The sequence below is a fragment of the Poecile atricapillus genome, chromosome 6 (assembly GCF_030490865.1).
Source record: "Poecile atricapillus isolate bPoeAtr1 chromosome 6, bPoeAtr1.hap1, whole genome shotgun sequence".
Lineage (NCBI taxonomy): Eukaryota > Metazoa > Chordata > Aves > Passeriformes > Paridae > Poecile > Poecile atricapillus.
The window spans coordinates 12,111,052-12,127,109 of NC_081254.1; the positions used below are offsets into that span (position 1 = coordinate 12,111,052).

The 16,058-nt window shown below is 40.4% G+C and overlaps 1 long non-coding RNA gene across 1 annotated transcript; it reads left to right on the forward strand.

The window, feature by feature from the left end:
• The first annotated feature begins 112 nt into the window (after positions 1-112).
• Positions 113-5,766, forward strand: LOC131580548 (uncharacterized). The gene is made up of 3 exons (XR_009277888.1): positions 113-350; positions 1,500-1,615; positions 2,554-5,766. It is a non-coding gene; the product is annotated as an uncharacterized LOC131580548 (long non-coding RNA).
• Positions 5,767-16,058: the final 10,292 nt, after the last annotated feature.

A 16,058-nucleotide genomic window follows, 5' to 3' on the forward strand; every position in this document is an offset into this window, starting at 1 on the left:
GGGAATGGCGCGGTCAGTGAGGGGGGAATGGCGCGGTCAGTGAGGGGGGAATGGCGCGGTCAGTGAGGGGGGAACGGCGGGGTCAGTGAGGGGGGAATGGCGCGGTCAGTGAGGGGGGAACGGGGCGGTCAGTGAGGGGGGAATGGCGCGGCCTGTGGGCACGGCAGGGCGGGGGAGCGCTCCACGGGCACGGCGGTACGCTCCCAGCCCGCCGACAGGGTCTGACCCAGCTCGCGGCCTCCGCCGCTGCTCGCTACGTGTGAATTGCAGACTTGTCCTGCCCAGCGTGCCAGAAAGCTCCGGACCTTTGCGTTTCCTTCCCTTACAGCACAGCACTCTGGAAGCGGGAGGTAGATCTCCGTAACCTCTTGGGAGTGACGTCTCTCTTCCTTGTGCATGTAGTACATGCTTTAAGGCTGGTGCTCAGGTGGCAGGGCTGTATACATAAATTACAGAAATGGATGCTGCCAGCTCTAATCCCAGCCTTGCAGGGGCGCTCCACAGCCCTTCCCGGGGCTAAACACTCCATTCTGGACTAAACTCTTTCTCTACTGGCAGCTTCCTTCCAGCCTCACTCCAAATGGAGCGCTGAGATTTTTTTCCAAGTTTAATCCTAAACTGAGCCTTAGGAAGGACAGAGCAGCACTTCCCCGGAGTATCAAACTCCCAAATTGAAACCAAATTTTGATTTGGGAGCCCCTTTCCAGCTCCTCTCCAGCCACAGCTCTGTCGTTTCTTTCAGCCTTAACACTACATATGGCCATAGTTCTTCACTGCCAAGTAAAACACTGAAGAGTCTTGAGCAGCATCAAAGACAAATATAATAAAAAAAAGTGTTGAATATAGAATTAAGTCCAGAAATAGAATGAGAGTTACAGATACAGAAAGGCTAATCTCACAATTCTCAAAAGTGTATCTCAGAGCCTCCTTGTTTAAACTGTAAGAAAGGAAATACTTGCCAGTTCACAAAATGAAAGCCAAAAGAGATCAGATATGGAAGAGGTCTGAAAGTGCACCAGCATGTAAGATCTTGGGGAAGAATCTGAATTTAGAAGCATGAAGCAGAAGAATACATGACAGAAGTGTGTAAATTCCATCAGAAGAGGCCAGACCTACCGGGGTTTGAGATCTAATTCTTTCTTACTCTGACACTTGTTTTCTTTCTGTTGGAGTAAGTGAATCCAGATCTTTGGTGTCTATTGTACTGAGGTCTCCTACAACTCAAGAAAAAAAGTCTGTTTCAGCCCATGAATATGTTGTTTATTTAGAGACTTGTAGTGCTTATTTCAGAGTTTGTAACACTCTATAATTGTTAGGTACTAAAGGATTCATTATAATAATTAATATTTAAATTTATAATTAAGTTATTAATAGTAATAATTTATGCAAGGAATCAAACTTATCTCTTTTACTACAGCATATAATCATGTAAAGAACTCTCCTGAGACTTTCAAATAAGATACTCATCCCAGTTTTTCCCGAAACTGTTTCTTAAATAGATAATTTTGTCAGAAGCAACCCAAATCTACACAGGGCCCATCCTGCAGCAAACTCAGCTGTTGGAGCCTTCCAACCGAAATTTGCCTGTTAAGAGATACTGCTTTCCTCCTCGATGGTGAGCGCCTGTAAATGCTCTCGCTGGCCAAATGTGTGAGCGGGTGTTGGGGGCAGCAGCGGCCTCTGAGGTCCTGAGGAGTTTCTCGGTTGGAAGCAGCAGGTTGGATCCTGTCTGGGGTGCCCCTGCAGCTCTCCCTGGGGCAGGAGTGCCATGGCTCCAGTCCCAGTGCCAGCCGGTGACGCTGCAGAGTGCCGAGCTGTGCAGCGCCTGGAGCTCCTGCCGACAAGAGCAGGGATAACAGCAGGACAGAGAGGCTTGGCGGCGAGACGGCAGCCAAATGCTCACATGAAAACTGGCTTTTTAACTCCGGAGCACTGCCCCTTCGTGGGACCGTGTTGAAATGCTCTGTGGTCTGGTGCTGTTCAGCGCCTTTGTTCACGGCGTGGATGATGGCACAGGGGTGCCCTCAGGTTTGCAGTGGTACAGACCTCGAAGGGCTTGTTGCTGCACCAGGTAGTTGTGCTGCCATCCAGGGGGAAGTCGACTGGCCGGAGAATTGGGCAAACAGGAACATCGTGCACTTGAGCAGAAGGAAGTGCAAAGCCCTGCACCTGGGGAGGAGCAGCCCCATGCACCAGCACGGGCTGGGGCTCTCCAGCTGGAGAGTAGAAAGATGCAGGCACACTAGAGAGAGTCCACAGGGGCGACTGGATGCCAGGGACAGGCTGAGAAAGGTGGGGCTTCCATCAGAAGACAGGACTCGGGGCACTTTATCAGTGTGTGTAAATAGCTGATGGCAGGGAGCAAAGGAGCCAGACTCGGTGATTTCTGGTGACAGGACAATAGGCAATAGACCTAAACTGAAATACAAGACTTTTTTTTTTTTTTTTTTTTAAGTAAGAATATTTTAGTGGGTTTTTTTTTGTTTTGTTTTGTTTTTTTTTTTGGGGGGGGTTTTTTTTTTGTTTTGTTTTGTTTTTCTTTTTTTTCTGTAGGGGTGGTTGAACAGTGGAACAGGTTGCTCAGAGCACTGTGGAATCCTATGGAGATTTTCAGAAGCTGACTGGACATAGGCCTGAGCAACCTGCTTGTGCAGGAGGGTTGGCCTAGAACATCTCCAGAGGTCCCTGCCAACCTCAGCTATTCTATGAGTCTACAAAGTAGTAATACAAAGTATTGTTGATTCCTGAAGGATCTGAAGTGCTTTTGGCTTTTTTAGGACTGATACGCACTAATAAGAGGTGTTTGTAAAACAGTAAATAGCTGTAAAAAAAAAAAAAGTTATTTTCAAAGCAACAAAAAGTAATAAAAAAGAAACTTTATGAAGATAATGTTTTTGAAAATAGGTGAACAATTCCTCAGTAGTTAATAAACAGGAAAACTTGCACTGAAAATTTTTACTTGTAGGTGAACATTTCTTACAATTTTTTTTAGGCCACATTTTCAACAACAGGTTTTGCATGTGTTTGAGATCTTACATTTCTCTAAAGAAGGTCAAACACAGTTTGATATCAGAGGGTTAACTTCTAATTAGAAATTCTGCAAGATCAAAAAGTGCCATTATGAGGGGACTTGAGTATCCTGAGGGAAGTGTGAAGTCAGGCTCCAAACCCTCCCTCTCCTCCAGGCAGGAACCAGGTGAGGAACAGCCCTTCTTCACCTGCTTCCCAGCCCTGCTAGTTCCCAGCAGTGACATTCCCATCAATGGCAGATGCCAGGGCTTAAGGGATGGTGGTTTCCAACTGCCATGCCCAAGGGGAAGGCTGATCTGACTCCAAAAGAGACTTGTCCAAGCTCTGTTCCCTATGTCCTGTAGGAGAAACATCATGTGTTTACAAAAAATGAAGTCAGCCTGTTCTTAGAGATAAATAATTTCTGAAGGGATTTTGTTGCCTTGCCCTGGAAGCAAGGATCACAAATAATACTGTGATCTTCCAGGAGACACCACAGGATGTATTTTCAACCATGCACCCTGCCTTGCCACCCACCTGCATTGGGACAGCAAAACCACACTCACGTATATCCCTCTGCAATCCTGGGAAGCCAGGGGAGCCACAACAAGCCCATTATTGTGCTAATAAATAGGGTCAATGTCAGTTTTGAAGCTTACGCTTTTAACTCAGCAGCTCTGGCACCCTCCTGCACAAAGGAAACATCTCAGTTGTTCACATGGCTGTGCTCATCAGCAGGAAATAAATAAATCTGTGCTTAGCATCATTTCTCCTTAGGGTAAACTTTGCCACTGAAGTTTTCAAATTAGAGCTGAAGAAAAATATTTTGAAGGTTTTCTGGCTGTGCTGACTCCAGCACTCCACATATCTCTCCCAGCAGATTACAGGGGACTTTTGGACTTAATCTCTTCTGGTATTCATGTGACAAATCAATATTCATTAAGCTCTATGTTCTTACTTTAGATTAGGTATCATTAAACACTGCAGTGTGGAGGGGATTTGGGGAGACAGTACTGATGACTTTCTTAAAGGCTGGCAAAAAGGAAAAAAAGCCATTAAATAGAGTATTACTTTATCATGGAAGAATAAGTGCTTCCATGAAGGAATTAGTGCAGCAAGAGCAGGCTGGGATGTGCCAGAAGTGAAGCAGTGTCTATATTTTTTACAGGTGTGATAATTATCAGAGTCTTGGATTATTTGGCCAGCTCTCAAAACAACTCAAAGAGACAGCAGCCTCATTTCAGTGGTACTGAACTGTGCTGGCTCTGAGGTGTCTTCCCTCCTTTCTGTTACGAAGATTTCACCTTGCTCATTTTAAAAAGCATTGCACTGAAATTTGTACTGCAGCTTGTATATTTTGAGGACTTCCATATATATTTACATAAAGCAAAAGTAATTCCAGTGTGGAATTGGAGAAAGGTTGTCTGCTATAAGGAATCTCACATGTTTTATCTGTTGCAAAAATAAAATGAATCCATGATGGCAGACACTCCTGGTGTCAAATCGTGTCTTCTAGGCTGTTTAAAGGATAGCTGGATCTTTTTGTGTGTAAAAATGCCGTTTTGAGCACTGGAAGAATATCCTTTAATTACCACAGAGATGTAAAAAATTAATTTGTATATACATTTGTATAAAAAATACTTTAGGATTGGAAAAGAGACAATATATCTGTTTGCAATCTCTGCAACAGACTGAAAAATCAAACAATACATCTCAAAGAATAAAAACAGCAACTGTTTTAAATGTGTATTTTCATACTTCTAGGGTGTTCTGCTGTTGTCAGTACTTTTCATGACAAACAGTGCTCTGAGCACACATACAAGTTTGCTTTGCAAGCACTCTGCGAACTTCAGACTTAAAACAGAAAAACTCTTTCAAGTAGAGTGTGTGGAAACCTGCGTGCCTGGTAGCTTTGTGGGAGAAACAGGTTCTGTTGGGGGTTTGTTCAGTCAATACAATGTTTTCCTTCTTGGGCATGCTAAAGAAAGGAGCATCATATCAGGCTATGTTGATAAAGAAGCTTATGTTCTTCAAAGCCCTAAGGGGGATAGAAAGTCTAAACATTTAGATCTGCTGAAAAATTCCTGCATTCAGCTTTTTGATCATTCATATTTAGACACTTTTTTTAGGAATTACTTTGTTTTCCTATTTTCTGAGAGGAAACGTCACCCAGATTGTATTGAACATTTTTTTGTTTCTCTTTGTTTGATTCTCTATGGCCTTATCAATAATCCTGATGAATATGTGACCCTGATCTGCATCTGCTCCCTCAGAGAAGAGGCACAGCTCCCTTTGCCTCTGTTAACAAGCAGTGCCCCTTGTTTGGCCTGGCACCCCCGTTTCCTCTTACTCGGTGTCTTTGCCCAGCAAGTGCCCCCCTGGAGTTTCCTCACCTCTTGTGACGTTCCCTTGGCCTCCCCTTGGTCACAATTCCAACACTCCTCTGCCCACTTCCAAACCTGCCATGTTTTATCCTTGCTTTCTCTCTGTCCTTCATCCGTCCCTTCCCCCTTCTGCGCTGTCCTCCCTTTCCCACACCAGCTGGGATTCATTCTGGCCCTGACCGTTTGTAGCCATTTAAACAAATGGGTTTTTTCCCCTGTCAAATGCTAATGCGGAACTTTATCACCTACTAAAATAAACTTCCAAAATCAGAAGCTTAATGTCAAGACCTGTCTTTACCATTAATTATATATTTTGTGTCTCATGTGAAAAATGAGGGCTAGAGCATGCATTTCTATTCCCAGATTTAACCAAGGCTACAATACATGAATGTAAATAAACTTGGATGTCAAGTTACCAGTTCAGTAAATTGCTTAAGCTTGTAAATAATTACGTAACACACTCATGTATTAAACTTAGAGCAGAGTCTCAGAACTTGTTTCTTTAGTTACTCAGGAGAAGATCTTTGGTTTCTCAAGTGCTCAGAGATAAATGAAGTTGAGTGCTTTGGTGAACAAGAACCTGACATTTTTTGGTTATAAATGAATACGTGAGATAGAACATTTTGTTCACTCAAGATTCTATTTGAATAAACAATACATAAAAGGACATTTCTTTTTCTTGAACCCTGTTTTAGAGGCTATACCATGAATTATTTATTTACATCAGACAATAAAAACGCTAAACCAGTTTAAAAATATTTTTCCATGAAAGGGTGAAATCTACATTTATAGCCTGAGACCTCTCAACCTCCGAGAAATTGCTATTCATTTTGTTTAAATACAACAAATACTCATTTTCCTAAGTGCCTGTGAACTCTATGCTGCAGCAAAAAAATGACCCAGGGCTTTGTCTGAAATTGCTGTTTGTGCTTTCTAATTACTTTTAACATGCAGAGCACTGTTCTTCTGCAACTTCTTGAAAAAAACCTATTTGAAATTCAGTAAGCTTTGATTTAAAGTGATTGGTTTCCACCTGGATGGAGTGAAATTTTCTACTTGCAAAGTTTATTAGTACATTAAAAGATGCAAATTAATTCATAATTCTTTCAGCTCTTTCTCTTGGGAACAATTATACAAGGAAATTATTAATGTACAAGAAAACAACAGTTAAAAATCTCGAAGGGCAACAGAGGTGTGGAATATATGAAAACATTTAGACCTAGCTAATAGTAGAAGTCAGTTATAATAATAACAGTTCATAAACCAATTTTAATCTTTCTTTATTTGTAAACTGATAGCAGCCACATGGTGCAGACAAGAAATCAAAGGCTGGCAAAAGGGGTTTGCAGTCAAAGGCCCTGTTCTCAGTGAAGGCCTGAGGAAACACAGTGTGAAGCTTTGAGCTTGTGCTAGCAGGGTTTCCAAGGATCCCAGCCAAAGGTGAGGCCTCAGTGAGCTCACCTCTGCCCATGACTCTGCCTGCGCCATCCCGTGGGGATTGCAGACCAGGCTGGCATTTCAGTGTAAGCCTCGGCATGATGAGAGACAAGCCCCGTACTTTCCATCTGGATAATGAAACCCCCGAGGATCCAAGTAACATCTGATGAAAAAAGAGCAAACAGACTTGCTTTTCAGGCTTCTTTGATCCACCTGTTTTTTCTTTTTTTATTTAAGATGTTTAACAACTCAGCTACTTTCCGTTTTTCTTTTCATAATTTATCCAGTTTGCTTTTAGTATTACATATCTGATTAAAATTTCCAATCTTTTTACAGGCAGTCATAGCACTTTCTGATCACCTGTAGTGACTGGGCTATCTGCTTGCTGTCAATGAGAAGAAAGAGGGAAACATGCTCCCAAAATACTGTAAATCAAGCACCATTAGTGAGAGAAGTTTACAAAAGAACTTGCCCTTTTGTAACTTTAAGCAGAGCCACATAAACATAACACACACAGATCAAGCCTCTGCTGACATAGTTTAATTCACTGGGACAAGACAAACGGAGGCATCACATGAGCTGAGAACAAGGTTACGTTGTGGAGATGCAGGAGTAAAATAACTTGGATTAGACTTGCTCACACATGTCTTTCCCTACAGACTCTTAAGGGGTACTGTTTACAAATGAAAAATGTTTACTGTTGAAAAAATACGATGCTCTACAAATATTTAGCTCAGTTTTCAGAGCAGCATAAGACCTGAAATAATAAAAATGTAAATAACATGGATTAGGGACAAAATCCTTAAGAATAGTACTTAAGGTCTTAAGTACTTAAGTCCACTTAAGAATAGTGGGCACAGTACTGTTGTACATAGAAATCGCCCAGGCAGAAATCCAGGTTCTAATTACAGTAATATTTATTGAATTTTCTAGTGATAGTGGGCTACTTCCAAAACACCCTCCCTCAAAAAAAACCCCAGATTCCAAAAGAAAGACTTTATTTTGATGATGCATATAAAGGAAAATAAAAGTTTCTACATGTTAAAAAATGGAAGTGTTGAAAATGCTGGCCAAATTCCTGTTCTGTCTTGCTTTTGCAGTTGCATGACTAGATGAATGTATTTCCATTTGCCAAGTGAAAATAAGCTTCCAGGGAACAATTCTATCTCACAATTCAGCTAAAACTACTGAGAGAAATCACTGATTATTACCCATCTAATGCCATCATTCTGTATATTTAGAAGAACATATGGACTCAGTGGAAAAATAATTAATGTAACCCATGAGCAACTCAAATTCCACTAGCCTCTTTAGCTATTTTGTTCTAAATCCCCATGAACTGAAAGAGAAAGAGGCGTCAAAGAATCAGAAGAACATTTCTGAGTGAGAATACTGACAAGAGGCCATTATGGTTAAACAGATTTCAAATGAAAATTCAATTATTTTAAAATGCAGACCCATTTTTTTTCCTGAGGTTGGAAGAATAACAGTTATTTTTAATGTCATGTTAATTTTTGCCCATTAAAAAAACCAAACCACCAAAACCAAAACCAAACCAAAGCCACAATATAGAAAACTCCAGAGAAAGGATAATGTCCTATGAAGAGGTCTGTGATATGCAGGGGGCAATGAGAGAATGAGGATAGAGCAGGATTTTTATAAGCAAAAGTTTCATCCTCTAAGACTTTGCTTCAGGCTGTGAAATGTGAAACAAGCTTATGGCATCAGTTGGATTCTGAAGGGTCATGTACCTGTATCAGAAAGCTGTGATTTAACTTAACTTGGAATGGCATTTCTGTAACTTTAAGGACAAAATGGACAGAGATATTCCGTGTCACCACTGAAGTGATTTCTTGTAAGGCTAGCACCAAGGCTCAGCGGCTGAGATCCCTCAGCTGGTTCCTCTGTGATATGCCTCTTTGGCAGCAAACCAACAATGTCAGCCTAGCATAAATGTAAGTGCCAGATCCACTTTTTCCCCTTTGAAGTGAACAATCCTAAAGGATCAGGGCAAAGCCCTAGAGAAAACAATATTCAAGTTAAATATCATCATTGTTCTCAAGAAATTACTTTAGTAGCTATTCTAATTAATCATGGTCATTTCCTATCTCTACAGGGACATAGAGAAGAAGTGTCACATAAGGACAGTCTTTCAGAAGGAGTTTTCTCTCTTTAGACACAAGCATTGAGCCTTGACTTAACATACAAACTCTGCAGATAAAAAAGGAGAGCTGCAAATGTCAGGCTCTGGTTTGGTTACTGTATTTTTGGCCCTTAGCATTGTAGTCATTCAAAAACTTGCTGCTGATTACTACCAAGGAAAAATCTGTGATATAAATGTGTGAAACTATGAGACACTGAAAGAAATCACTGTGGAAATGCAGCGATGCCTCATTGATCCAGTGAATTCACTTAGGCCACTGAAGTGTTCCCATCCCTGTTATCAAAGCACCGCTCATCTACCAGAGGTGGCCAAGTGAGACATACCTCAGGTAGTGCAATTTCCTTCCCAGTAACCAGAAAGCAAATGAAGTGAAATTTTGAACCTCAGCATGAAAAATAATCTTATCTTTGAAATGGATATTGTTTAAGCTGTGATGAGAAATAAGAACGAGTGGTGAGCTATAAAAATACCTTGGTTTAGTTTTAAATATATTTATGGGAAGATTTACTTATTGCTAAATGATGGAGAACAGTTACAATCTGTTATAGTTAATTTACTACTACTACATAAGTGAAAATGTGCTAAGAGCAGCACACTTGTTAAATTAAAGCTCACTTAATGATTACACAGCACTTGGGAATAACATCTAGTTAAAGAGTAAGCAGTAATGGATGTTTTCTATAGAATCATTTCTTTGGGGAAAATAAGACAACCAAAGCCCTTTACATTTTTGCTTGTAACTAAAAGATACAAAATACCAGAAAGAAGACAAGGAGGGATTTCTTCTTTTAGTGAATACTGGAGTACCTACTAAAGCTACCATGAGAAGGTTACTGGCTCTGACTCTCTCCTATTACAGTGGGTTGCACTAAAGTTAGTACTATTATCTTGCTGTATCACTCTACAACAGACTGAAAGAAATCAGATAAAATCCTGGACTGGAGAACCTATTATCTACCCCCTTTGTAATTTTTTTCTTGTCACCACAGTATCTGAAAAGGTGATTATTAAATCAATAGTCATAACAAAATGCCAAGACTCAGAGAAAAGCTGGTATTTTCCTCTTTATGGGAGTGACAATTTTAGCTGAATCAGGGCTATTCTTTGGCTAGGGAGTAACCTCGTGCTGGTTTAAGCCCAGCCAGCAGCCAAGCCCCACAGAGCCGCTCGGTCACTTCTGCAGTGGCAGGATTGGGGAAACAGTCAGATGGGTACAAGATGGAAAATTAATGGATCGAGAGATAGGCAATTTAATAGCGAAAGTAAAAGCGACACAGTCAAGGAAAAAGAACCCACAGAATCAGTTTAACACTTCCCATGGTCAAACAGGTAATCAGCTATCCCTGGGAAGCAGGACTCCATCACACCCAGCAGTGTGTGTGATCATCATCACACACACATCATCATTCCAAATATCCCTCTATTACTCTTCCTTCCCTCTACTTTAAATACTGAGCGTGATGCCAGAAGTGTGAATGTGGCTGTACCCTCATCTGTCTTCTTTTCCAAGGTGGTACCTCTTCAACAAAATGTGACCTTTTTGCATCAAGTACTTTTGCAAAAGAACTTTAAAAAAAAAAAAAAAAAGTCTTGAAGAAGTGTCTACAGCAATCCCAATATGTGAATGTTGGGTGTTACTTTTGTCACTATCTTCTTACATAGGAGCTTTATAAAAGCATTGCTTCTGAAGTTCAGGGGCCATGTTGTGGCCATCCCACGTAGCAGCAGGAGTGGCTGGCTGTGGTTCAAAGTCCCCTGTGGATGGCTTTGCTAGAACTTGCTGGAGGATAGTTTGGTGCTAAGATGAGGAAAAGTAGTTTTGGGACTATCAACCCTTCATGTGCTAACGGGATGAAATGTAGTGATAGCTGCTGGGGAGCTTGCTGCACACTATCTTTGCATGTGGCAGAACAGCTCCACAGCAGAGGCACTGGGGAGGAGTGGGGTGAGTCTCCACTGTGGATGAAATTCCAGGTAAGTTATCCCAATTCAGAGCTATGAACCAATGCTTCCTTTTTGTCTCTGGCTCTCAGAAACCCCTGCACATCCAAGCTCCAAATGGATCTTGACTGTGTACATCTGTATCTCTGGCTACAGCATCAGATCATTATTTTTCTTTTAATACACATGAAGTAATTGTGTGCTACTGGCCAAGAAGGTTACAACCATATACACTAATTTTTAAATGATGCTTCATCATAATGGGTAGAGCCTGGGATCTTGATGAAGACCACATACAGTATTGTCTCTGTCTCATAAGAAATTTAAAGTGATTATTTTTGTGGTTTGTAGTATGATCACTAAGAAGGCTGGAATTAGTGAAATTACTATATGATTAAGAGAAAAGCATTCTAGCCTTTTCTACTCATTAACAAAGGAAGACTGTATGTAAAGAAGATTGATTAAAAGTTTGTTTCTTTCATGCAGACACCACAGGTAAGGACTCTGAAAAGTGCTCATCGTTGATCAAAATAAGAGCTACCAAAAGTCAAGAAATTGTCTTGTGAAGAGAAAAACCTTTCATCCATGAAAAATCACAAATACTGAAAACATGCAGTAGTTTTTCAAACAAGAGTTCTTAATGGTATTAAGAACCTGCTTATGCAGGACCCGTGCAAATCTGTGTTTGCAAGAAACACTTCTAGTTGCAGAATTTTCTCCTCAGATATTGTAGGTATATTGTGGGTCTATTTGTTATATTCTGAAATTCTTTCAACTCAGTGTAGACTTCTGCATTTAAGATGAGGCCCAAGGAAGATGGAGCCTCTTATTTTCCTGTCCTGTGTCCTGTGACTTTTTACTTAAACATAACTTGAAGTGGATAGAGCTTTTCTGATTATATAAAGGGAGCTATGTTTTTTGTGTTTACAGTAGAAAGTTTTTCTCAGCTGTAACTGTGGAGCAAACACAACCTGTGCATAATAATGCTGCTATGTAATTTATTAATCTAAAATGTTCCAGCTTACTACAGATACCCACAAAATCATATTGGTAAATGCACAGGCTCTGAAGGGCATAATATACAGAAAAGCTATAGAGTAGAAGCTGCTGCCTGTGAAGACTTAACATAACTAGATAATGTGCTTAATAGTATTTATTCATAAAAGTCAGGCTCTGCTCTGCAGTTTCGATCTTACGAATAATTTAGCACGCACCCAGGAAAATTAAAATATCCTAGTAGCAAAAAACCCAAACCAAACCAAACCTGCAAGGAATTGAGATAAATAGTGCCCATATTTTTGAACGTGAAATAAATGACAATGTGCAACTTTACATAGGCTATCTATACCTTCTGTGTCTGTTTTCCTAAAACTAGATCTACCCATTCAGCAAAATGGCACAATGGCCTGGTGAAGGTCAAAGATATATTTGTAACAGGTTTTTTGAATTTTAGCCTGAAAAGAACCTCTGTACAACATTGTCCCTAAAGTCTCAAATGATTTCTCAATCAGCTATGAAACTTCTGATCAAGGTGAGATCTCTGGGTTTTCCTTTAATAAGACACCCATACTGTAATAGGTAAATGGCTACATCCAGGGTGAATTTGAGTCCATGACTGAAATCATAACTGTGGTAAACATATGGGTCACTTCCAGTCTGTGTGTCTCTAGTTTTCACAGAGAATACAAAACTGTGCTCCCACCACAGCACCTCTGCCTTCAACTCATTTTCTCCCTTTCCCTATTCCCATATGCCCACAGAACCTTGCAAGCATTTGATGATGTCTCTTCAGGACCTCACGGTATAATTGGAGTGATTCTCTGGAACACTGCTGGGCAGCAATAAGGATCCTGATTTCTGTTGCAATCTCCTAGAATAGCACAGAGAAAATCACTGCAAGGTGGGAGTTACTAAAGGAACCCAAAGGAACTGGAAGCTGCTGAACATCAAGGACAACTGGTTATATCTGCTTCCTTTGGCTGCCTCTGTCTCACTGTCTACCACAATAAAAATGGGATTTAGTGATAACTACTTTTAACATGAACAGAAATAGTTGATTTTAAAAACAAACCAAATTAAATATTCAGTAATAAAATGGTCAAGTCACTAAATAATGCATCCAGCTGTCTCTAGTGCTTGACCTTTGCAAAATTCCTTGGAGGTGAAGTGCAAACTATTTTTTTTCCCTGATGGTGTATTCCTGGGGAAACATTGCTATGAGAACTCTCTATTTCACAGAGAAAGAAGCTCATTTTTTAGCTTTAATTATTCATGCTCTTCAGTGGGTGGCCTTCTTTCTTAGTAGGTACTGAATCAATACCCTGGCATAGTGCTAACAGGCACTGTGCTACTTGAGGTGCCATCTTTCAAAAAGAGACTGAAAACAAAGACTTACCTCTTTTTTATTTTCTTGGGTCTCATTGCATTTTTTCCTTTTTTTAATAATAAAGGTGTTAGCATCAGTATCTTGGCCAGGGTCCAAGTTGGGTAATTACATTCTGTCTCCCTAAATTTTGCTTTGTGCAGTTTTAATTTAATATGGTGCCTTCTCTTCTTGCCCTAAGTTGTTTTGTGTCATTGCTGGGCACTATTAAATAACCTCCATATTTCCCCTGAGACAGCTGCATTTAAGCTGTGGGTAAGACAAAGCCTGTACATGAATTTCGTGAACTGTTCCCAGAGAAGCAAACACAAGCTCACTTGCAATTATTACATGCCAATATTTACCTGGACAAACTCCAGCTTCTCTGCTCCCCTCCAGTAGTTTACATTCATTTGGAATTTAACTACCCAAATGAAAACCACAGCTGTAGGGAACACTGTGCATTCTCATGAGGTCACAAGGCTCATGCTTGGGAGGACATTTTCAGCAGGCAAAGTAGTTTCATCCTCTGTATGAGAACATAAGCTGCTACAAGCACCCCTCCTCTACAACATGTGGTATTTAGCCCTGAGCTGCAGAGGGATGCTGGGCTGGGTTATCCTGCCTCAGCTGTGTGGCTGCTTTCCCATTTGTCCCTCTTGGAGGATAAGTTTGTCATTCAAGGGCAACCGAACGGGTCCGTAAGCTCCAGGGCAAATGCTCCATGTGCTATTGCCCATGCTGCTCTTAAATACTGCATGCTGAATATTTCTACAAAACACTGCATCAGTATCTAGATGTAAAAGCATCTAGGAGACATCCACACTAGACACAATTAATCCAGAAAAGCAAAAACATCGTTATAACATGGTTCGTCATTGGTATTAAAGCTCTTTGTATGTAGACACTGCTGCTCAAGACTGAAGTCAATCAGGTAGGCAACACTGTCATGAGTTTTTCCATTTGTGTGTGTGCTTTTAGGAGCTGTAAGAGCTGGGGCAGGATCATGTTACAACAGCAGGCAGGAGTGGTCTTATGGCACAAATCCTGAGGGCTTAAATCAAGGCAGTCAGGCTTCCATCATCTTGATTGGAAAGTAGGTTAAAAACAAATATTACTTATAGAAAACTTTAGATGCAAGCTGTGTAACCAGAACCATCCAAAACAGGCTTATGGCTAGAACATTCATTTTTAAATGAATGTATTTGAAGTCTTAATTTGAAAATAAAATCATAAGAGCATAACAGCAAAACTCTATTGCTATAAATCAGCAAGACTGCACTCATTTTTCAATTTACTGTTTTTGAGTAATCTTAACTATGTATTATCTCACTTAGCTTTAAAACATTGACAGAACTGCAGGCTTTGAGCTTTTCATACTGATAATATTGTTGCTCCTGCTTCCATCTTTTTTTTTTTCTTTTTTTAAATAAAGTATGCTGTTATTGTTTAATTTAAAGCTATTCAACCTTCTCCCTGCTATCCAAAGACATTTTGTATGTAAATCCAACAGTTTGGACCCAAAATCACCACCATCTGCTTATTTATAGCATGATCCAGCAGTAAAGGGAACCTCTATTAAGCCCTTAATGGGAGTCATGTGACTGTGCAATGAACTTGGTTTTCATTTTCCTGATGGAAGTGATACTGTTTTTTTTACCGGTCTCTATTATTATTCTGTGATGTTCTGCAACAACAAGAGCATTAAAAGAACCTTCATTTCGAGACACATCCCTTACACTCGATTGTGACTGTTTCTCTATCAAGTATGTAGTGTGTGTCTGGTCCTGGCATGCCATTAGGTGTCAGAATTAAATGTCTTTCTAGATTTGTTTTTATTCTTTCAGTGTCTGAGGGGGAAGGTAAGGTGCTAAGTATGTTGCTTTTCAATATTCTGAGCTATCCTTGATGTGACCCTCAGAAAAAAATCCCCAAACAACGAACCTCAAACCAAACCCCTGCAATACCAGGGTTTCAGTGGTGCCACAAAACCAAACAGCTGAAGAAAAAATGAAGCCAGCCATTGCTGTTAGAAAGTAGAAATTAAATAATTGAAGAAACCTTCCTTGTTTAAGTACCAGCACCAAGAAAAGACTCAAGTAGGTTTTGAACTTGCATGAAGTTTCTCATAAACTGTGATCCTGAGGGACCTTGACAATAAAAAAACCACTTAGTTCAAAGAAAGTGTGTGGGAAAGAGCAAAGTTGTCGACATCCTACTTTGGGTGAATCACTTTCCCTCTAATGAGAATACCTATCAATGGCAGTGCAGTACAAAGGCAGAATTCTGCAGCCCTCAGAGTTCACTCCTGGTCCTTAACATGCAGTGTGTGGCAGTAAGGAGTTTTCACTTCAGAATGTTTTTTATAATCTCATTGTTGCAGTCAAAAGTATGCCAACATTCTTTTGCTGGCAGAGCTCACTGCACTGCAGAGATATATACTTTTTTCCTGCCTTAGATACAAAAGATACTTTATTGGTTTGCATTGAGATGTATGGCAAGTGCTCCAAGTTCATAGCACAAAACCGATATATGCCACATTAAACCCACAGGTAAAGTTCCTAGTTTACTGTTTCAGGTTTATACACACAGTTATACTAGAGGGTAAATAGAGAAAAACTAAGTCATTAACATGTGTAGTGGTGACTTTTTAATATAGTTATGTGCTGATGTGCCTCACAGACAGGTGGTGTCCGCAAAATTGTTTGAGTCTGTAGGGTTATGGGACTTTGCACTGTTTATCCCACTTGCCACCAGGGCT